At 45.5% G+C, this 23,183-nt stretch overlaps 1 long non-coding RNA gene across 1 annotated transcript in view; it reads left to right on the top strand.

Annotated features, from left to right (window-relative positions):
• The first annotated feature begins 2,672 nt into the window (after positions 1 to 2,672).
• The window catches only part of LOC137368761 (uncharacterized), an 84,843-nt gene continuing 64,332 nt past the window's right edge, over positions 2,673 to 23,183 (top strand). The window contains exon 1 of the long non-coding RNA XR_010974827.1: positions 2,673 to 2,735. This is a non-coding gene — a long non-coding RNA (uncharacterized lncRNA). The remainder of the gene's footprint in view (positions 2,736 to 23,183) is intronic.

Here is a 23,183-nt window from a genome sequence, read left to right as displayed (position 1 = left end):
TGGATCTAATACTATCCCTAATTTCTTTTGTTAGCCACGGTTGAGCCACCTTTCTGTTTTTATTTTTGCACCAGACAGGAAAGAATAATTGTAGTAATTCACGCATTCGTTCTTTAAATATTATCCATTGCCTATCCACCATCAACCCTTTTAGTAAAGTCCCCCAATCTATCATAACCAGCTCGAGCTTCACACCTTTGTAGTTTCCTTTATTTAGATTCAGGACCCTAGTTTCAGATTCAACTACTTCACTCTCTTAATCTTAATGAAGAATTCTAACATGTTATGGTCGCTCCTCCCCAAGGGACCCCGCACAACAAGATTGTTAATTAATCCTTTCTCATTACACAATACCCAGTCTAGGATAACCTGTTCTCTAGTTGGCTCCTCAATGTATTGGTAGAAAAATCCATCACATACACAGTCTAGGAAATCCTCCTCCACTGTATTATTGCTAATTTGGTTTGACCAATCTATATGTAGATTAAATTCACCCATGATTACAGTTGTACCCTAATTGCATGCATTTCTTGTTTAATGCCATCCCATACATCTCCACTACTGTTTGGGGGCCTATAGACAACCCTCACCAATGTTTTCTGCCCCTTGGTGTTTCTTAGCTCCACCCATACAGATTCCACATCATGATTTTCCGAGCCAATATCCTTCCTCACTATTGCATTGATTTCCTCCTTTACTAACAATGCTACCCCAGCTCCTTTCCATTTTTGCTTGTCCTTCCTAAATATTGAATACCCCTGGATGTTCAGTTCCCATCCTTGGTCACACTGCAGCCATGTCTCCGTAATTGCAACTAGATCATAACCGTTTATATCTATTTGCATTGTTAATTCATCCACCTTATTGCAAATGCTTCACGCATTAAGACACAATGCCTTTAGAATTGTCTTTTTAACATTGTTTGTCATCTTAGCTTTATTTTGCACCAAGGACCCATTTGTTTCTCGCCCTTGTTTTCTCTGCCTTCCACTTTTGCTTCTTAACTTTCTGTCTTTCATTTCTATCCTTGTTTCTCCCTCCTCTGTCTCCCTGCTCAGATTTCCATCCCCCTGCCATTCTAGTTTAAACCATCCCCAACAGCACTAGCAAACACCCCCCCGAGGATACAGCAGGGTATAGATCGGTTGGAGACTTGGGCGAAGAAATGGCAGATGGAGTTTAATCCGGACAAATGTGAGGTAATGCATTTTGGAAGATCTAATACAGGTGGGAAGTATACAGTAAATGGCAGAACCCTTAGGAGTATTGACAGGCAGAGAGATCTGGGCGGATAGGTCCACAGGTCACTGAAAGTGGCAACGCAGGTGGATAAGGTAGTCAAGAAGGCATACGGCATGCTTGCCTTCATCGGTTGGGGCACAGAGTATAAAAATTGGCAAGTCATGCTGCAGCTGTACAGAACCTTAGTTAGGTCACACTTAGAATATTGCGTGCAATTCTGGTCGCCACACTACCAGAAGGACGTGGAGGCTTTGAAGAGGGTACAGAAGAGGTTTACCAGGATGTTGCCTGGTCTGGAGTGCATTAGCTATGAGGAGAGGTTGGATAAACTCGGATTGTTTTCACTGGAACGACGGAGGTGGAGGGGCGACATGATAGAGGTTTACAAAGTTATGAGCGGCATGGACAGAGTGGATAGTCAGAAGCTTTTTCCCAGGGTGAAAGAGTCAGTTACTAGGAGACATAGGTTTAAGGTAAGAGGGGCAAAGTTTAGAGGGGATGTGCGAGGCAAGTTCTTTACACAGAGGGTGGTGAGTGCCTGGAACTTGCTGCCGGGGGAGGTGGTGGAAGCAGGTACGATAGCGACGTTTAAGAGGCATCTTGACAAATACATGAATAGGATGGGAATAGAGGGATATGGTCCCCAGGAGTGCAGAAGGTTTTAGTTTAGACAGGCATCAAGATCGGCGCAGGCTTGGAGGGCCAAATGGCCTGTTCCTGTGCTGTACTTTGAAATTGGTCCTGGTCCTGCCCAGTTGCAGCACGTCCAGCTTGTACTGATCCCACCTTCCCCAGAACCAGTCCCAATGTCCCAGGAATCTGAATCCCTCCCCCCTACACCATTTCTCCAGCCACGTATTCATCTGATATATCCTGCTTTTTCTGCTCTCGCTAGCACGTGGCACTGGTAGTAATCCAGACATTACTACCTTTGAGGTTCTACTTTTTCATTTACATCCTAACTCCCTATATTCAGCTAGTCCTAGACTCTCCAATCAGTGGAAATAGTTTCCCTCTATCTACCCTATCTGTTCCCCTTAATATCATGAAAACTGATGGGTAATGAGCAACTTGGAGTCCAGGTATGTGCCTTATTGTACACGGGGTTGTACAGAAGGGTTGGGAGCCATGGTTACAATGCTCAGCCTATGAGCCTGTTGCCAGTTGTCAAGTTTCCCTCCCCTTGAACGAGCTTGGTAATATTAGATTTGTAGAATGAGTCTTGGAAATATTAAATCCTAAGTTGGTGGACACATGCCATTTACTTATTAAGGAAGTGAAAGCCCTCTTGATTAACATTGCTGGATGGGACCCAATAGCAACATTAGTGAATGTTCTCTGAATGCATGGGGTCAATTTTATCTCCTGTGTGGGTCATGACTAACTGAGCAGTCAGCTATCCTGGCAGCAGCAGTCAGGAGACCAATTTTAAATGGACGGGTCTCATGAGCCTGCTGCTTCTCGACAATCAGAACAAAAGAGCTGGGCAGCAGGTAGGAAGCGACACGCCGACTGTTAAAATCATGCTAGCCTGAAGCTGTCAGTAGGGTCTCATAGGAACAATTCTTCGTACGAGATAAGCGGTTGCGAGGGGAATGCCTATCGGGAGAGGGGGACAGAGCTGGGGCTGGGGAGGCCAACTGTTTCCACTTGGGCCTTGGAGGAACATTCATGCTCCTCTGGGCCCACAGGAAACATTTTTTGGAAAAGGAACGCATTGAACTGAGCTTTTCTGACCTTGGCTCTTGTTCCTGGCAAATTTGGCCTGAGTGGGAAAATTCACCACCACTGTCCCTGCTCAGGCCTCAGTTTTAAATAGCAGCTCAGGCCCTGATAATATTTAAAATTTCTGTAGGACAGATCAAGGCAGGAACAGAGTAGGTAAGTACCCATGCTCTATTTTAACTATGTCACCACCACCACCCTCACACCCACCCCCACACTACGCTACCCCTCACCCCCCACCTAACTACCAACCCCAGGCTAGCCCTGGTTTCTGCCAGATGGGGAGGTGAAAAGTTCCCTCTCGCTAACGAACGGTTGAATTGTGAAAGTCCTGCTGCCTTTGGGATTGATCCATGCTGATGTGCATGGCCAAACAGCACTTCAATCATTCTGTACTAAATCGGGGTTCAGTTCTGTGACTTCCCTTTTGGAGTCTGACAACTATCGGGGGCATAAATGTGGCATGTGATGGTGTAGCAGACCTGTCTATGCAGCTCAATACTCAGGAGGTGGCTGAGGACATTAAGAAATTCCCTGGCCATTCTTTGTATGTAAATGTCCTTTATTCGGGACAGTTAGCTGTTTCATGGACTGTATACATGGCCCAGAGATAGTTGCTGAAAGTGGTCATCAATTTTCTGTGAAGTTTTTGCATCCCCCCCTGCTCACCCGGCCCAACTTTGTTCCAATAGTACAGACGACCTGTGCTCCAGAACTAGCTGTTCCAGTACAGTTACAACACTGGCATCTACCCGGCAATGTGCAAAATTGCCCAGGTATGTCCCGTACGCAAAAAGCAGGACAAATCCAACCCGGCCAATTACTGCCCCATCAGTCTACTCTTGATCATCAGTAAAGTGATGGAAGGTGTCGTCAACGGTGCGACCAAGCGGCACTTGCTTAGCAACAACCTGTTTCGTGACACTAAGTTTAGGTTCCGCCAGGGCCACTCAGCTCCTGACCTCATTACAGCCTTGGTTCAAACATGGACAAAAGAGCTGAACTCAAGAGGTGAGGTGAAAGTGACTGCCCTTGACATCAAGGCAGCATTTGACTGAGTGTGGCTTCAAAGAGCCCTAGCAAATCTGGAGTCAATGGGAATCAGTAGGTAAACACTCCGCTGGTTGGAGTCGTAACTAGCGCAAAGGAAGATGGTTGTGGTTGTTGGAGGTCAATCATCTGAGCTCCAGGACATCACTGCAGGAGTTCCTCAGGGTAGTGTTCTAGGCCCAACCATTTTCAGTTGCTTCATCAATGACCTTCCTTCAATCATAAGGTCAGAAGTGGGGATGTTTGCTGACGATTGCACAATGTTCAGCACCATTCGTGACTCCTCAGATACTGAAGCAGTCTGTGTAGAAATGCAGCAAGACCTGGACAATATCCAGGCTTCGGCTGACAGGTGGCAAGTAACATTCGTGCCACACAAGTGCCAGGCAATGACCATCTCAAACAAGAGAGAATCTAACCATCTCCCCATGACATTCAATGGCATTACCATTGCTGAATCCCCCACTATCAACATTTTGGGGGTTACCATACACCAGAAACTGAACTACAGTAATCATATAAATACCATGGCTACAAGAGCAGGTCAGAGGCTAGGAATCCTGCGGCGAGTAACTCACCTCCTGACTCCCCAAAGCCTGTCCACCTACAAGGTACAAGTCAGGAGTGTAATGGAATACTCTCCTCTTGCCTGATGATATTTAAAATTGCTGTTGGACAGATCAAGGCAGGAACAGAGTGGGTAAGTACCCATGCTCTATTTTAACTACGTCACCACCACCACCCTCACACCCACCCTCACACTGCGCTACCCCCACCCCCCGCCCCCACCTAGCTACCAACCCCAGGCCAGCCCTGTTGCAGCTCCAACAACACTCAAGAAGATCGATACCATCCAGGACAAAGTAGCCCACTTGATTGGCACCCCATCCACAGTCACTCCCTCCACCACTGACGTACAGTGACAGTATTGTGCACCATCTACAAGATGCACTGCAGCAACACACCAAGGCTCCTTAGACAGCACCTTCCAAACCTACGACCTCTACCACCTCGAAGGACAAGGGCAGCAGTTGCATGGGAACACCACCACCTGCAAGTTCACAACAAGCCACACAGCCTCCTGACTTGGAGCAAGATCGCCATTCCTTCGCAGTCACTGGGTCAAAATCCTGGAACTTCCTTCTTAACAGCACTGTGGGTGTATCTACTCTACATGGACTGTAGCGGTTCAAGAAGGTAGCTCACCACTACCTTCTCAAAAGGTAATTAGAGATGGGCAACACGCCCACATCCCATGACTGAATAAAAAAATCTGTGGCTCACCACCATGTCTATATGTTCCTAAGATACAGTGGACCTGAAAGTCCACAGGTCATGATCCTGGCAGTTACACAGAGCTCATGCTTGCTTGTGCTCTTCAGCACTAACCCCAATGAGGAAGTCAATGAAAGGGCACTTCATTTGTATGGGGACCATGGGTGGAGATACCACTAATGGCACCTGCCATCTTTATGCTGTCATTTACTTTGGTGCCCATTTGGCATTGGGAATAGTGCTAGGGTCCCTTAGAAAAAACTTCTCACAGCCTGCTTGCCAAGCATGCTGACATGAATTCCTGTTTTTTTTTAAAAGTTCCCCTCTTCTTCAGTGGACCAGGCCACTTCCCTGGCTTGATACACCCCACTGATTACAAGACTAAATGACCAATCCTAGGTCAGGTTGGGACTTGGCATATCCAGATTCTGGCCTATTTCTGAGCCATTGCACTGGATTTAGAAGGACTACAGTGAAACAGCTGAGGAAATTCAACTCCAGCAACTCCAATTCAGGTCAGGAGTAACAGGCACCAGTGGAGATTTAATTGCATCAAACTAAAAGCAGCGTTAAAACCCACCAACGACCCCTGAATTAGCATCAAACAGTGGGCATTAAAAATAACAGGTTTCGTGCTAATTTTACATGGGGCGGGAAACAACGCAAAAACCACCAGTTCATTCTATTAACTCTATTTTTCTTGGTTTTCTCTCCTTTGAACACCAATCTTTATTGGCATCAGCGGTAGAAAATATATCCCATGGAGCAACTTCTATAGGTACTTCAAGTTATCCATACAATGGAAATGATTTGTCGTAAGGAGATTCTTAGCTTGAGATTTTAAAGCCTGTAGATTGTCAAAGAAAGGAAAGAGCTTATGATGAACATGAAAAGAAATTTCAGAGGAATATTGACCATGGCTGCATTAATAAAGCAGAGAAGGAGATTGCAGTTCCGAAGAATGGTCACTGACCTGCAACGTTAACTCTGCTTCTCTCTCCACAGATGCTGCCAGACCTGCTGAGTATTTCCAGCATTTCTTGTGTTTATATTATTATTAAGGAGATTGCAGGTTAGTGTTGAGGGAGGAATCGCCTATCAAATGATTAGCTGTTTCCTGTATACTGTCTGGCGCTGGAAGAATCTCTCCAGATATGGCATCAATACTCCAGAACTGAGCAGCCATGGGCTTCAGTGACAATGAAGTGAAAGCAGGAAAAAAAGCAAGTGACATAAAAGAGGTAACTAAACCTCTGGAATGTGCCCTTAGCAAAGGAGGAAACGTGACACTTCCATTTGAGTTCAAGGATTCCAATAAATGAAGAAGGATTAAATGTCGAGCCATCAAAGTAAGAGGTGTTAGCAATTAGTTGAACTTGTGAGTGACCTGCAGAAAATACATTTTTGAAGAACTGACAATGACAGCAGGCCAGATTTTCAAAGTGGGGTCAGGAACCTGACACCCTGATGGATTATGGGTCCCGACCCTGTGCTTCAGCTGCGTCGCGCTGGTGACGGGATCTTTGAATGCTAATGCTCTGATTGGGCAGGAGGCGACCTCGGCACCCAATTAGGAGAGCAGGCTACTGATGAAAGGGCCAGGTCAGTAATGGTGGCGGAAAGTGGCCATGGAAACCCAGCGCTAGTTGTGCCTTCAAATTTAATCTCACCACATGTGGAAAAAAAATTGCTTTTGCCCTGTGGTGACCCTGACAGCAGTGCACCCAACTGGTCGGGATTGCTTAAATCTGATATAAAAATTGCCTTCCTGAGTACCTCGGACCCTTAACAAACTCCTAAATGAGCTTAATGGGCTGTTAATTGGTGCCGTGCATGTTCCTTGTTCCCTCCACCCTGCCAACACTTTGAAAATTCGAAATTATCCCGGAGGTGTCAGGATCCTGAGACAACGCCACCCCGCCCCCCCCCCCGACTGCGATTTTCAAATGGCACCCGCACTAGGTCCCAATGCCGTGGCTTTTTGAAAATCCAGCCCAGCTTTGTTTTTGCCTCATCAATTCGCACAAGGGAGATCAAGATCTAATGATTCAAGCATTTCACTGCAGGAGTAATAAAGCCTGGTCGTATCCTAACTCACACCAAGCCCTTTCACCCATCACCTCTGTACTTGCTGACTTACATTGGCTCCCAGTCTAGCAATGCTTCTATTATAAAATTCTCATCCTTTTTTTCAACTCTCTCCATGGTCTCACCCTTCCCTATCTCTGAAATCTCCTTCAGTCCCACGACCTTCCAAGATATCTGCAGTTCTCTAATTCTGATCTCTTGCACTTTCCCAATTATAATCGCTCGACCATTAGTGGCCTGCCTTCAGCTGCCTAGACCTGGAATTCTCTCACAAAACCTCTCCAGCTCTCTACATTTCTCTCCTCCTTTAAAAAGCTCCTTCAAACCTGCCTCTTTGATCAGGCTTTTGATCATCGGCCCTAATAGCTCTTTATATGGCTTAATGGCATATATTGATTGATAATGCACCAGGGCTGGATGAAATCTACCACAAGCAGTTCAAAGAAGCAAGAGAGGAAATAGCCGAAGGTATGACCATCACTTTCTAGTCCTCATTGAATACAGGTGTGGTGCCGGAGGTTTGGAGGACTGTTAACGTTGTACCTCTGTTTAAAAAGGGAGTGAGGGATAGACCAAATAATTACAGGCCAGTAAGTCTAACCTCAGTAGTGGGCAAATTATTGCAATCTATTCTGAGAGACAGGATAAACTGTCACTTAGAAAGGCACCAGTTAATTAAAGATAGTCAGCAATGATTTTATAAGGGAAGATCTTATTTGACCAACTTGATCAAATTTTTTGAATAAGTAACAAGGAAGATAGATGCGGGTAGTGCAATTGATGTGGTCTACATGTATTTTAGCAAGGCTTTTGACAAGGTCCCACATGACATTCTAGTTAAAAACATAAAATCCCATGGGATTCATGGAAATGCAGCAAGGTGGATACAAGATTGGCTCAGTGACAGGAAACAAAGGGTAATTGTTGACGGGTGTTTTAGCAACTGGAGGGCTGTTTCCAGTGGCCTTCCGCGGGACTCAGTACTGGGTCGCCTGCTTTTTGTGGTGTATATTAACGATTTGGATGTAAATGTAGGGGGCATGATCAAGAATGTTGCAGATGACACAAAGATTGGCCTTGTGGTAGATAGCAAGGAGGATGGCTGTAGGCTGCAGGAAGATATTGATGGTCTGGTCAGAAGGGCAGAAAAGTGGCAAATGGAATTCAACTCAGAGAATGTGAGGTGATGCATTTGGGGAAGTCAAGCAAGGCAAAGGAATACAAGATTAATAGGAAAATACTGAGAAGTGTAGAGGAAATGAGGGACCTTGGAGTGAATGTCCACAGACCCCTGAAGGTAGCAGGACAGGTTGATAAGGTAGTTAAGAAGACGTATGAAATCCTTTTCTTTATTAGCCAAGGTATAGAATACAAGAGCAGGGAGGTTATGCTGAAACTGTATAAATCATTGGTTAGGCCACAACTTGAGTATTGTGTGCAGTTCTGGTCACGTCATTACAGAAAGAATGTAATTGCACTAGAGAGGGTACAGAGGAGATTTACGAGGATGTTGCTGGGACTGGAAAATGCAGCTATGAGAAAAGATTGGATAGGCTGGGGTTGTTCTCCTTGGAACAGAGAAGGCTGAAGGGAGATTTGATGAAGATGTATAAAATTGTGAGGGGCCTGGATAGAGTGGAGCTGAGGGGCTTATTTACCTATTTACCTTAGCAGAGAGGTCAGTGACAAGGGGGCATAGATTTAAAGTGATTGGTAGAAGGATTAGAGGGGAGATGAGGAAAAGTTTTTTCATCGAGATGGTGGTGGGGGTCTGGAACTTACTGCCTGTAAGGGTAGTTGAGGCAGAAACCCTCAACTCATTCCAAAGAATTCTGGATATGCACCTCAAGTGCTGTAATCTGCAGGGCTACAGACCAAATACTGGAATGGGTGGAATGTTTTTTGGCTGGCACAGACACGACGGGCCAAGTGACCTCTTTCTGTGCCGCAAAGGTCCTATGATTCTACGCTCCTGTGAAGCACCTTAGAATGTTTTACAACGTTAAAAGTGCTATATAAATACAAGTTGTTGTTTGAGCATTGAGGGCTATGATCTGAAGGACGTTGATAAATATAGAGTGGAATCACCAGACAAAGGATGTATAGGGTTGGGTGATGAGTGGACCAGGTTATTGATATAGAGAAGGAACTGAGTGGGAGAGACAGCTTAACCCTCAGGAACCTATTTAGTTGATGGAAAAAGAGTCAGCGGATGAACCATCAATTACAGCACAGTTAGTGGGATTTGACAGCAAACTAAGCAGCCATGAAGATACTTGAATTTAACTGAAATTGATTGTTTTCTCAGTAACATCAGCTACTTTCTATTGGTTTTGTCAGTGAAGTCCTCTGAAAAGGGCAAACTGGATTTCACGATAGCTGTCTCAGTAATTTCTTTCTCTGTTCTCATTTGTAAGTATAAGCCACACTAGTCATTCATCACCATGTGAATAAAGTAGTAATTTTGGATGGTGTAGAGGAGAAGAGAGAACCTTTTATCTTTAAAATGTGCTCCTGTGTAATGGAGAAACACCAGCTTATTAAATTTGACCCTATCACCTTTTCATACATGCTATCAATAATTAACAGAAGTTACAGTCAACTGATGTCAGTTTCAAAAGCTAAACATTATTAGTACTGGAGTTTAAGCAAGAGAATTACTAGTGAATAATTTATTAAAATAACAAAACATAGATACATAGAAAATTTACAATATAAAAGGAGGCCATTCGATCCATTTAGTCTGTAACGGCTCAAAAATCTTATGTAGCCTAATTCCACTTTCCAGCTCCTGATTTGTAGCCCTGTAGATTATGGCAGTTCAAGTGAATATCCAAGAACTTTTTTAAATGTGATGAGCATTTCTGCCTCTACCACATGTAGTATAAGGGAATACCTCCCACCATGATGATGTAAGATAACATGTGAGAGAGACTAGAGGAAGATGCAGCATGGTTTCAGAGGAGTCACATAGACTTATGTAAAGCTGTATATAGTTAAAATGTAATAAGTGAGTTAATGTTAAAATTACTGAAGACTTAGTAATCTCTCCTAGCTAGACTAACCAAATACACAAATGGTGGCAGACTAACCAAACATAAAACACCTTTCAGACAGTGAGTTCCAAACCCCCACCACACTCTGGGTGAAAAAAAATTCCCGTCAACTCCTCTCTAATTCTTCCACCAATTACTTTATATATGTGCCCTTGGTTATTGACCTCTCTGCTAAAGGTAACAGGTCCTTCCTATTGACTCTATCTAGGCCCCTCATAATTTTGTGCACCTCAATTAAATCTCCCCTCAGCTTCCTCTGTGCTGGAGAAAACAACCCCGGCCAATCCAATCTTTCCTCATAACTAAAAGTCTCTATTCCTGGCAACATCCTTACAAATCTCTTCTGCATCATCTCTGGTGGGATCACATCCTTCCTGTAATGCAGTGACCAGAACTGCACACAGTACTATAGTGTTGGTTGAACTAGTGTTTTATACAGTTCAAGCATAACCTCCCTGCTCTTATATTCAATGCCTCAGCTAATAAAGGAAAGCATCTTGTATGCCTTCTTGACCATCTTATCTACCTGTCCTGCTACCTTTAGGGATCTGTGGACATGCACTGCAGGGTCCCTCTGCTCACATAAATGCCAGTGAAATACTGGTTCAAGACAGTTTAATTTTTGATCACCTACATGTAACTGTTCTAATCAAGGTAATTTATACAGTACTAGAAAAATAACTTGATTTTTAACTGGTATCTTGTGACAATGCCGAACACTTCTTAATGTTGTACAATATGGGTCATTAAAAACGTCCTCATCAAAATCCTTAACAACCACAAAAATCAGTTACCCTAATCCTGCCACCCCTTCAACCTAAATCCAGGTTTTGTTTTTATCCATGTCACAGGACTGAGAAGCAGTCATTTATTGGGTGGGAAACATATCCAGATAGTTTAGTTTACTCTAAACAATATGCTTTGGCAACTGAAGAAGGTCTGTGTATATACTTGTTTTGATAGTTGTGATGGGAATTTGGGGCTAAAAATTGGTCTGCACCTATTTTTGGGTGCAGGGGTCATGATTTGCCTGCTGTTTCCTCATGTCCATGATATCTGCATGCAGCCCAGTGCAACTCGCATTGATGGCTGGGTGCACACACAACAGGGGGCCTAACAGGGTGTGAGGCTAGCAGGTGTTGCAGCTAGCCTCCGGTTCCTAATGGCAGTCTGACCCTCCCCACCTTCACTGAATTCCAGAAAGCAGCTGCAACTGACAGCGTTGCAATTCTACACAAGGGGAAATGGGACATGAGGTTAGAGAGAGGGCTCTGTGTTTCACCAATGCAGCATGGATTGCCTTAGTAATGGAGGTAGACAGGAGGAGAGAGGCCTTATTTCCACAGGGGGGAGACAGGAGGCCCTCAAGGCAGACCCTCCAAAGAGGATAGGAACAAGTGGCAAGGGAGGTCAACTCCCGGTACCTGGTCATGAGGATCCGGCAACAGTGCCGAAAGAAGTCAAGGTCAGTGAATGCATTTTCACAGGACATCTCCAACCCACCTTCCACCAACTTCTCACACTGCTCAATGCACGCACACCATCCCTCACCCATTAGCAGGCCCTAGCCGAACATTAAGATATTGTACCTCACCCTCACACCCACTTCTTGCTGCCTCCCATACATATGCAGGTGCAACCTCAAACCCAGTGCAACACAATTACTGACATTTTTCCCTTTTCCTTTCAGGACAAAGTTGCCCACAATAGAGGGAGCAGCAGAGAACCAGCAGGGAGCCAGTCATGCTTCGTCCATTGAGACCAATGGAGGAGATGGTGCTGCATGTTGCAGGGCTGAGACAGAGCCAGTCGTATCCAGCAACATTCATGATGATGGTATCTTACTGCCTTATGGCCCTTCTAAACTCCCTCCTGCAGGATGAGCAAGCTACAGATGGTGTGACCATGGACCTCTTACTTTGCACCCTGCAATCCCTCCCTCACCCCAACCTTCCCCTTCTGCTTTCAGATACCCAAGCACTGCCGCCTCGCCAGCCACAGCTCGCCCAAGGGGAAGAGACAGAGCAATCCTACATCAATGATGAGGAAGCACCGGCACTTGAGCTGACAATTGCAGGCACCAGCTCAGATATTGGCACCGCACATTACCTTAGAGGCAAGTTTAGAATCGGGATCTGCAAGTTTTGCCGCCAGGCCGGGGGGGGGAAGGATAGCTTGTATTCCAGTTCACTAGAGGGCGAGGCTGCAGTTGAGTTCTGCTACAGGGACTCAGATGAAGACTTTTATGAGGTGCCATAAAGGAGAATGCTGATAATGACGCATACCAAGATGCTTGGTGCATTGCCAGGCCTGCCACAGAGCCTCCTCTCACTGCCAATCAGTATGAAGGAGTCCAACTCCAACATGGCACAAGGCATCACACAGAGGTTGGAGCCCACCCTTTCTATGTGGATGTGATCGCTAACTCCATGACAGCACTAGCAGACCCAGCTGTGATGCAGAATCTTGTGGCTGATGTCTCAGTTTCCACTGCAACACAGCCAGAAGCCACCCAACCTCTCAGTGCTGCAACAAAATCTTAGACGGAAGTCATGAGATCTATACTTGCTGCCAAGTAAGCTCAAACTGCAGCCATCATGGCTGTGGATCACAGTTCTCAAAGAGACTTGCAGGCTCTCACAGCAGTCCAGCAATCTGTCCTCTAGTAGATTATTCGGCTTGGTGATGTGCTATCTGTTGGAGTGGGAGTGGGAGTGGCTCCGTGCAGCACAAACCTGCTGTCGTCTCTCAGGGTGACAGCATTCATGCTTCCACCCCTGCCACTTTGCAAGTGCCTTTGCTGTTGCCTCACAGCCAGCCAGCCCATGCTTCTGCCATCCTTGCTGAGATAGTGCTATCCGAAGACAGGCCCACTAGACCCAGAGCTGCTCAGGGATATCCTGCAAGGCCATCTGCAGTCTCCACCACTGAAAGTCAGCAGCCTTCCACCAGCCATGCTGCAGCTACTGCAGTAGTACCTCATAGGAGCAGTAGTACAGGCAAAGGCACCCATAAGACAGTCACTAAGGAAATGCACAAAGCTGAATAGTTTATTTCTGTTTGTGTAGTTGGGTGTGCTGTTGGATAAAGATGTTAATGAAAAGGATTTTGTGGGTGGCTTTTACTGTTGGATGGTGACCAAGGGGAAGCAGTGATGGGGTGTCGAACATGGATGCGCTGGTTGGGATTTGTGGATCTATGGTGATAAAGAGAGGTAGTTTTATTGAAATCAGAGTCTGAACAGTCATTCTTGGACACTCTGTCCAGAGCAAAGGGGTCCAGGGTGCCTCCTTCTCTTTCTCCTCCACCTGTTCCTCCTCCTCTTTTTCCTCCTCCTCTTTCTGAGTGGTCACTGAATTCTTAGAGACAATGGCCCTTATGATGCTATATTATGGAGAATGCAGCAACTATGAACTTAGACACCACTCTGGTGTATGTGGGTAGACTCCCCCAACCCATCCCCTTCTCCATCCCCTTCTCCATCCCCCAGGTGTCCATGGTCTGCTCCACGATTTTCCTGATGATTCCATGTCTCTTGTTATACATGGTTTGGTCTCACATGGTCATGTGGTGCAGGGAGTCATCAGCCATGTGTACAGGGGTTTAGTCTTTGTTTCCAAGCAACAAGCCTCTGGTTCTTCATGGAGGCCTGATAATGACGGGAATGGCAAAATGCCTCAGGATGAAGGCATCGTCGCTGTTGCCAGGATAGCGAGCATTCACCAACATGTATTTTGAATGGTCACACGCCAACAGCACATTGATGGAGTGGTAACACTTGTGGTTCCTATACCTATCCCCATTGATGTGACTGGCCTGAGGAGCAACATGTGTGCAGTTGATGGTGTCTAGCACCATCAGGAATCCTGCTATCCTGGCAAATCCACCTGCCCTCTCATCCTGTTTCTCCCTGCTGAAGGAGAATATGATCTACTCTCCTCTCCTGGCATAAATGACCTCCGTCATCATCCAGATGCTCTGATGGATGTCACACTGGTAGATGTTCAAGATGTCACCTCCTCCTGCCTGGAAAGGTCCTGACGCATAAATGTTCGATGTGACGGTGACGTATACGGCCACTGACACTGCAATCCTCACCCTGGTGCGAGGCTCCAGCTCATGTTGAAGGAGGTGGCACAGTTCTGTGACCACGTCCTTGCTGAACCTGAGTCACCTAGGGGAAGCGGTGGTGTAGTGGTAGTGTCACTGGACTAGTAATCCAGAGGCCCAGGCTACTGCTCTGGGGGCACGGATTCGAATCCCACTACAGTAGATGGTGAAATTTGAATTCAATTAATAAATCTGGAATTTAAAAACAAGATAGTCTGATGGTGACCATGAAACCATGTCGATAAGCCCATCTGTTCACTAATGGCCTTTAGGAAATCTGCTGTCCTTACCTGGTCTGGCCTACATGTGACTCCAGACCCACAGCAATGTGATCGACTCTTAAAAATGCCCTTTGAAAAGGTCTAGCAAGCCACTCAGTTCAAGGGCAATTAGGGATGGACAATAAATGCTGGTCTAGCCAATGACACCCACATCCCACGAATGAATAATCAAAAAAAAACATCAGGCATGTCTGCTGGATCAGGTAGAGATAGCAGAATTGCTCTCAAGAGTAGGGCCTTCGAGGGAGAGCCTGCCTCTTCCTCCCTCTTGGCAGAGCTTCCCCTCTCTGCAGCTTTTGAACCTTTTGCTGGTCATTTTGCAGTGCAGGAGGCACTGCAACCACAGCCCCATACCTCAGTCACTAAATTCTATTACCTCCCTGATTTTATGCAGCTCTCCAAAAGTACACCCTAGTACCTCCATTAAATTTACCTAAGCAGAAGTAAGTCAAAAGCACCTCACCTGCAAGTTGGTGGTTGGCTATTTAAATAATGCTAGTGGGGGTTCCTTGTGTATGTTCAGCTGAGAGTGATTAGCATTGGTGTACATTGCACATGCACAGTCCAAGTTTATTGAATGAGCATAATATAAGCCGGAATGTCATGGTGGCACCTCTTCTGACGCTTCCGACCCATATAGGGCACACCAGCGCTAGTATCCTTCCCAGCATGGAGTACCACGTGGGCTGCACTAGAAACGTGACTGCCACCATTTTAGGCTTTGGGGCTTTCATAGCACCAGCACCAGTGGTGCTATGGAGCCCAGTTTCGTAGTTGTTCTTTTTGAAGTTGACATATTAAGATGATGGTGGAATTCTGTAGAACTAACAGATCAATCTGACATTGAGGCAGTGGGGGCCAATATTCTCGTGAACTGGCTAATCTATAGGGCTGTGCAACCTGCCCTTTTATTTAGGCTGCATTAGGAACATAGGAACATCGGAGCAGGAGTTGGCCATTCAGCCCATCGAGCCTGCTCAGCCATTCAATGTGATCATGACTGATCATCCACTTCAATGCCTTTTTCCCACACTATCCCCATATCCCTTTATGTCATTGCTATTTAGAAATCTCTCCATCTCTGCTTTAAACATACTCAATAACTGAGCTTCCACAGCCTTCTGGGGTAAAGAATTTCAAAGATTCACAACCCTCTGAGTAAAGACATTTCTCCTCATCTCTGTCCTAAGTGGCTTCCCCCTTATTTTGAAATTGTGTCCTCTGGTTCTAGACTCCCCAACCAGGGGAAACATCTTAACTGCATCTACCCTGTCTATTCCTGTAAACATTTAGTAGGTTTCAATGAGATCACCTCTCATTCTTCGAAACATAGAGACTACAGGCCCAGTTTCCTCAATCTCTCTTCGTAGGACAGTCCCGCCATCCCAGGAACAAGTTTGGTGAACCTTCATTTCACTCCCTCAATGACAATAATATCCTTCCTAAGGTAAGGGGACCAAAACTGCAGACAGTACTCCAAGTGCTGTCTAATCAAGGTTCTATACAATTGAAGCAAGACTTCACTACTCCTGTGCTCAAATCCTCTTGTGATAAAAGCTAACATACCATTAGCTTTCCTAATTGCTTCCTGCACCTGCATGTTAGCTTTCAGTGACTTATTTACAAGTCACAGGTCTTTTTGTACATTTCCACTTTCTAATTTCTTACCATTTTAGGAAATACTCTGCACATCTATTCCTCCTACCAAAGTGGATAACCTCACATTTTTCCACATTATATTCCATCTGCCACGTTCTTGCCCACTCACTAAGTCCATCCAAATCCCCTCGAAGCCGCTTTCCTCAGAACACACATTCTCACTTAGTTTTGTGTCATCTGCGAACTTGGAAATACTACATTTGGTCCCCACATCCAAATCATTGATATATAATGTGAACAGCTGGGGCCCAAGCACTGACCCCACTAGTCACATCCTGCCAATGTGAGAATGACCCGTTTATTCCTAATCTCTGTTTTCTGCCTGTTAATCAATCCTTAATCCATGCCAGCGTATTACCTCCTATCCCATGTGCTTTAATTTTGCTAACCAACCTCCTTGAAGTCACTGTATTACCCATGCCACATGCTTCTCTAATCTTCTGATTAATGCCATACTCCACACTACCACTACTGTTTGGTGTTCTATAAACAACTCCTACCAATGTTTGCTGCCCCTTGCTGTTTCTTAGCTCCACCCGAACAGATTCCACATTTTGTTCTTCTGATCTGATGTACTAATGTACTGATCCCATACCTTATTATCAGTGCAATACCACCTCCTTTTCCTTTTAGCCTGTCCTTCCTAAATTAGGCTCTGGTAAGCCAGCATCTGGGTGCAGCTTTAGTTTTTACATATGCTGAAGGTTGCTGAGACTCTCGAAGGAGTGCAGTGAAAGGTGACCAGATTGAAATCAAATTTTACAGCTTTTAATCTTGAAGATTGGCTCCAAGGTATTTACTTTGGATACACAGGTTTAGAGGGGATATGACTGAAGTTTAAAAAATGATGAAGGGATTGGATACTGTCCATTTAGAGAGGTTATTTCAAATGGATACAGATGGTAGGACTAGAAGTCATACCTAGAAAACCCATACGCAAACAGTTAGGCAGAATATAGCATATTGCTTCAGTGTCGGTGTATTACATTAATGAACTGTAGTGTGTGTAATATTAATAAATTGTAGGGTATATCACACTCATGGTCTTCAGGGTGCATTATAGTAATGAACTGTAGTGTTTATTACAAAATATTTACAGCACAGAAACAGGCTACTTGGCCCAACTGGTTGATCCACATCAGCCTCCTCTCACTCTACTTCATCTAATCCTACCAACATAGCCTTCTATTCTTTTCTCCTTCATATGCTCATCTAGCTTTTTTTTTCTTTTTCTCCTTAAAAGCATCTATGCTATTTGCCTCAAGCACTCCTTGGGGTACAAATTCCACATTCTATCCATTCTCTGGTAAAGATGTTGCTCTTGATTTCCCCATTGGAATTATTTTTGACTGCCTTATATTTATGGTCGCTAGTCTGGTCTTGCCCGCAAGTGAAGACATCTTCTCTATGTCTGCCTAATCAAACACTTTCATAATTGTAAAGACCTCTATCAGGTCCCCTCTTAGTTTTTCTCTTCTAGAGAAAAAAAAACCAACCTTAATATTTCCTGAAAATATAACATCTCAGTTCTGGCATCACCTTAGTAAATCTTGTTTGTACCTTTTCCAATACCTCTATATCATTTTTTATAATATGGAGACCTGAACTGTTCATAGTACTGCATCAGTGGTCTAAACAAAGCTCAATACAATTTCAACTACTAAGTCGAAGAGACTTAGTAGTTGGCAGGAAAAAAGACAGAGGCGCAAGGGGAGAGCCAACTGTGCAACAGCCCCAACAAACAAATTTCTCTGCAGCACCTGTGGAAGAGCCTGTCACTCCAGAATTGGCCTTTATAGCCACTCCAGGCGCTGCTTCACAAACCACTGACCACCTCCAGGCGCGTATCCATTGTCTCTCGAGATAAGGAGGCCCAAAGAAGACTGTTCATAGTACTGCATCAGTGGTCTAAACAAAGCTCAATACAATTTCAGCATAAATAATCTTCTTAATTCCATCCCTTGAGAAATGAACCCCATTGTTTTGCTTGCTTTTTTATGGCTTGCAGGTGGTTGTGTTCCCATGCATCTGCTGCCCTTATCCTTCTAGGTGATAGAGGTTGTGGGTTTGGAAGGTGCTGGATAAGGAGCCTTGGTGAGTTGCTGCAATGCATCTTGTAGGTGGCACACACTGCTGCCACAGTGTGTCGGTAGTGGAGGGAGTGAATGTTTGTGGATGGGGTGCCAATCAAGCAGGCTGCTTTGTCCTGGATGGTGTTGAGTTTCTTGAGTGTTGTTGGAGCTGCACCCATCCAGGCAAGTGAAGAGTATTCCATCACACTCCTTAATTGTGTCTTGTAGATGGTGGACAGGCTTTGGGGAGTCAGGAGGTAAGTTACCAGCCTCTGACCTGCTCTTGTAGCCACATATTTATGTGGCTGCTCCAGTTCAGTTTCTGGTCAATGGTAGCCCCCGGGATGTTGATAGTGGAGGATTCAGTGATCATAATGCCATTGAACATCAAGAGAAGATGGTTAGATTCTCTTTTGTTGGAGATGGTCATTGCCTGGCACTTGTGTGATGCGAATGTTACTTGCCACTTATCAGTCTAAGCCTGGATGTTGTCCAGGTCTTGCTGCATCTGGACACGTGCTGCTTCAGTATCTAAGGAGTTGCGAATGGTGCTGAACATTGTGCAATCATCAGCCAACATCCCCACTTCTGACCTTATGATGGAGGGAAGGTCATCGATGAAGCAGTTGAAGATGATTGGGCATAGGACACTACCCTGTGGAACTCCTGCAGTGATGTCCTGGGCCTAAAATAATTTACCTACAACAACCACAACCATCTTCCTTTGCTAGGTATGACTCCAACCAGTGGAGAGTTTTCACCCTGATTTCCATTGACTCCAGTTTTGCTCGGGCTCCTTGATGCCAAACTCGATCAAATGCTGCCTTGATGTCAAGGGCAGTCACTCTCACCTCACCTCTGGAGTTCAGCTCTTTGCCCATGTTTGGAAACAGGCTGTAATGAGATCAGAAGCTGAGTGGCCCTGGCGGAACCCAAACTGAGCATCAGTGCTGAGCAACTGCCGTTTGATAGCACTGTCGACGACCCTTTCCATCACTTTGCTGATAATTGAGAGTAGACTGATAGGGTGGTAATTGCCCGGGTAGGATTTGTTCTGCTTTTTGTGTACTTGGGTAATTTTGCACATTGCCGGGTAGATGCCTGTGTTGTAGCTGGACTAGAACAGCTTGGCTAGGGGCGCGGCTAGTTCTGGTGCATAATTCTTCAGTATTATTGCCGGAATGCAGTATCCAGTGATTTCAGCTGTTTATTGACATCATATGGAATGAATCGGTTTAGCTGAATGCTGGCATCTGTGATGCTGGGAACCTTAGGAGGAGGCCGAGATGGATCATCCACTCAGCACTTCTGGCTGAAGATGGATGCAAATGCTTCAGCCTTGGCTCTGATGTGCTGGGCTTCCCCGTCGTTGAGAATGGGGATATTTGTGAGCCTCCACCTTCTGTTGTTTAATTGTCCATCACGACTCATGACTGGATGTGGTAGGACTGCAGAGCTCAGAGCTGATCCGTTGGTTGTGGGATCACTTAGCCCTGTCTATCACATGCTGCTTATGCTTTTGGCATGCAAGTAATCCTGTGTTGTAGCTTCACCAGGCTGACACCTCATTTTTTAGGTATGCCTGGTGCCGCTCCTGGCATGCCCTCCTATACTCTTCATTGAAACAGGGTTGGTTCCCTGGCTCGTTGGTAACGGTAGAGTAGAGGATATGCTGGGCCATGAGATTACAGATTGTGGTTGAATACAATTCTGCTGCTGATAGCCCACAGCACCTCAAGGATGCCCAGTTTTGAGTTGCTAGATCTGTTCAAAATCTATCCTATTTAGCACGGTGACAGTGCCACACAACACGATGGTGAGTATTCTCAATGTGAAGACAGGACTTTGTCTCCACAAGCACTGTGCAGTGGTCACTTCTACCAATACTGTCATGGACAGTAATCTTTGCATCCTCATTGGCTACAGGTGAGGTCCCAGAGGACTGGAGAATAGCCAATGTTGTTCCTTTGTTTAAGAAGGGTGGCAAGGATAATCCAGGAAATTATAGTCCGGTGAGCCTTGCGTCAGTGGTAGGGAAACTATGAGAGAGGATTATTCGGGACAGGATTTACTCCCATTTGGAAACAAACAAACTTATTAGCGAGAGACAGCATGGTTTTGTGAAGGGGAGGTCGTGTCTTACTAATTTGATTGAGTTTTTTGAGGAAGTGACAAAGATGATTGATGAAGGAAGGGCAGTGGATGTTATCTATATGGACTTTAGTAAAGCCTTTGACAAGGTCCTGCATGGCAGACTGATACAAAAAGTGAAGTCACATGGGATCAGAGGTGAGCTGGCAAGATGGATACAGAACTGGCTCGGTCATAGAAGACAGAGGGTATCAGTGGATGGGTGTTTTTCTGAATGGATGGATGTGACTAGTGGTGTTCCACAGGGATCAGTGCTGGGACCTTTGCTGTTTGTAGTATATATAAATGATTTGGAGGAAAATGTAGCTGGTCTGATTAGTAAGTTTGCGGACGACACAAAGGTTGGTGGAGTTGCGGATAATGATGAAGATTGTCAGAGGATACAGCAGGCTATAGATCGGTTGGAGACTTGGGCGGAGAAATGGCAGATGGAGTTTCATCCGGACAAATGTGAGGTAATGCATTTTGAAAGGTCTAATGCAGGTGGGAGGTATACAGTAAATGGCAGAACCCTTAGGAGTATTGACAGGTAGCGAGATCTGGGCGTACAGGTCCACAGGTCACTGAAAGTGGCAACGCAGGTGGATAAGGTAGTCAAGAAGGCATACGGCATGCTTGCCTTCATCGGTTGGGGCATAGAGTATAAAAATTGACAAGTCATGTTGCAGCTGTACAGAACCTTAGTTAGGCCACATTTAGAATATTGCGTGCAATTCTGGTCGCCACACTACCAGAAGGACGTGAAGGCTTTGGAGAGGGTACAGAGGAGGTTTACCAGGATGTTGCCTGGTCTGGAGGGTATTAGCTATGAGGAGAGGTTGGAAAAACTCGGATTGTTTTCACTGGAACGACGGAGGTGGAGGGGTAACATGATAGAGGCTTACAAAGTTATGAGCGGCATGGACAGAGTGGATAGTCAGAAGCTTTTTCCCAGGGTGAGAGAGTCTGTTACTAGCGGACATAGGTTTAAGGTGCGAGGGGCAAAGTTTAGAGGGGATGTGCGAGGCAAGTTTTTTTACACAGAGGGTGGTGTGTGCCTGGAACTTGCTGCCAGGGGAGGTGGTGGAAGCAGATACGATAGCGACGTTTAAGAGACATCTTGACAAATACATGAATAGGAAGGGAATAGAGGGATATGGGCCCCGGAAGTGCAGAAAGTGTTAGTTTAGGCAGGCATCAAGATCGGCGCAGGCTTGGAGGGCCGAATGGCCTATTCCTGTGCTGTGCTGTTCTATGTTCTTTGTTCTTTGGACAGATGCATATGTGACAGGTAGATTGGTGAGGATGAGGTCAAGTGGGTTTTTCCCTCACCACCTGCCGTAGACCCAATCTAGCAGCTATGTCCTTTAGGACTCGGCCAGCAGTGGTACTACCGAGCCACTCTTGGTGATGGATATTGAAATACCCCACCCAGAGTAGATTCTGTGCCCTTGCTACCAGTGCTTCCAACTGGTGTTCAAGATGGAGAAGCACTGATTCATCAGCCCAAGGGGTGGTAGGTGGTAATCAGCAGGAGATTTCCTTGTCCATGTTTGACCTGATGCCATGAGACTTCATGGGGTCCGGAGTCAATGTTGAGGACTCCCAAGGCAACTTCCTCGCAGCTGTATACCACTGTGCCGCCACTTCTGGTGGGACAGGACAAACCTGGGGATGGTGATGGCAGTGTCTGGGACATTGCAATTTTGGCACAATTCCCCAGCTCTTAGCAAGAAGGATTTTGCAGGGTTGACAGGGCTTGGTTTATCTTTGTCAGTGCCTTGGTCGATGCTCGGTGGTCCGTCTCATTTCATTCTTTTTCTTACACTTTGTACCTGCTTGCTAGGCCACTTTCAGAGGGCATTTAAGAGTCAACCACATTGCTGTGCGTCTGGAGCCACATGAAGGCCAGACAGGGTAAGGATGGCAGATTTCTTTCCTTCAAGGGCATTAGTGAACCAGATGGGTTTTTACAACAATGGTTTCATGGTCACCACGAGACTAGCTTTCATCCAGATTTATTAATTGAATTCAAATTTCACCCTCTAGCATGGTGGGATTCAAACCCATATCCCCAGAGAATTAGCCTAGGTGTTTGGGTTACTAGTCTAATGCCACTACCACTATGCCACTGTGGCCCCAGTTTGATACTATTGTATAAGGAGATTGAGGCTTCCTTATTCTTCTTACCAAAATGTCTTCCTGTATTTTGTCACAATCCTCCTCGATGTTAACTATCTTCTTCTTCTTCTTCTTTGGCCTCCTTGTCTCGAGAGACAATGGGTAAGCGCCTAGAGGTGGTCAGTGGTTTGTGAAGCAATGCCTGGAGTGACTCTCAAGGCCAATTCTAGAGTGACAGGCTCTTCCACAGGCACTGCAGATAAAATTGGTTGTCGGGGCTGTTACACAGTTGGCTCTCCCCTTGCGCTTCTGTCTTTTTTCCTGCCAACTGCTAAGTCTCTTCGACTCGCCACTCTTTAGCCCTGCCTTTATGG

Source organism: Heterodontus francisci, chromosome 4, assembly GCF_036365525.1.
Source record: "Heterodontus francisci isolate sHetFra1 chromosome 4, sHetFra1.hap1, whole genome shotgun sequence".
Classification (NCBI taxonomy): domain Eukaryota; kingdom Metazoa; phylum Chordata; class Chondrichthyes; order Heterodontiformes; family Heterodontidae; genus Heterodontus; species Heterodontus francisci.
Note: the sequence above shows the minus strand (reverse complement) of the source record. Positions and strands in the feature narration are given on the sequence as shown.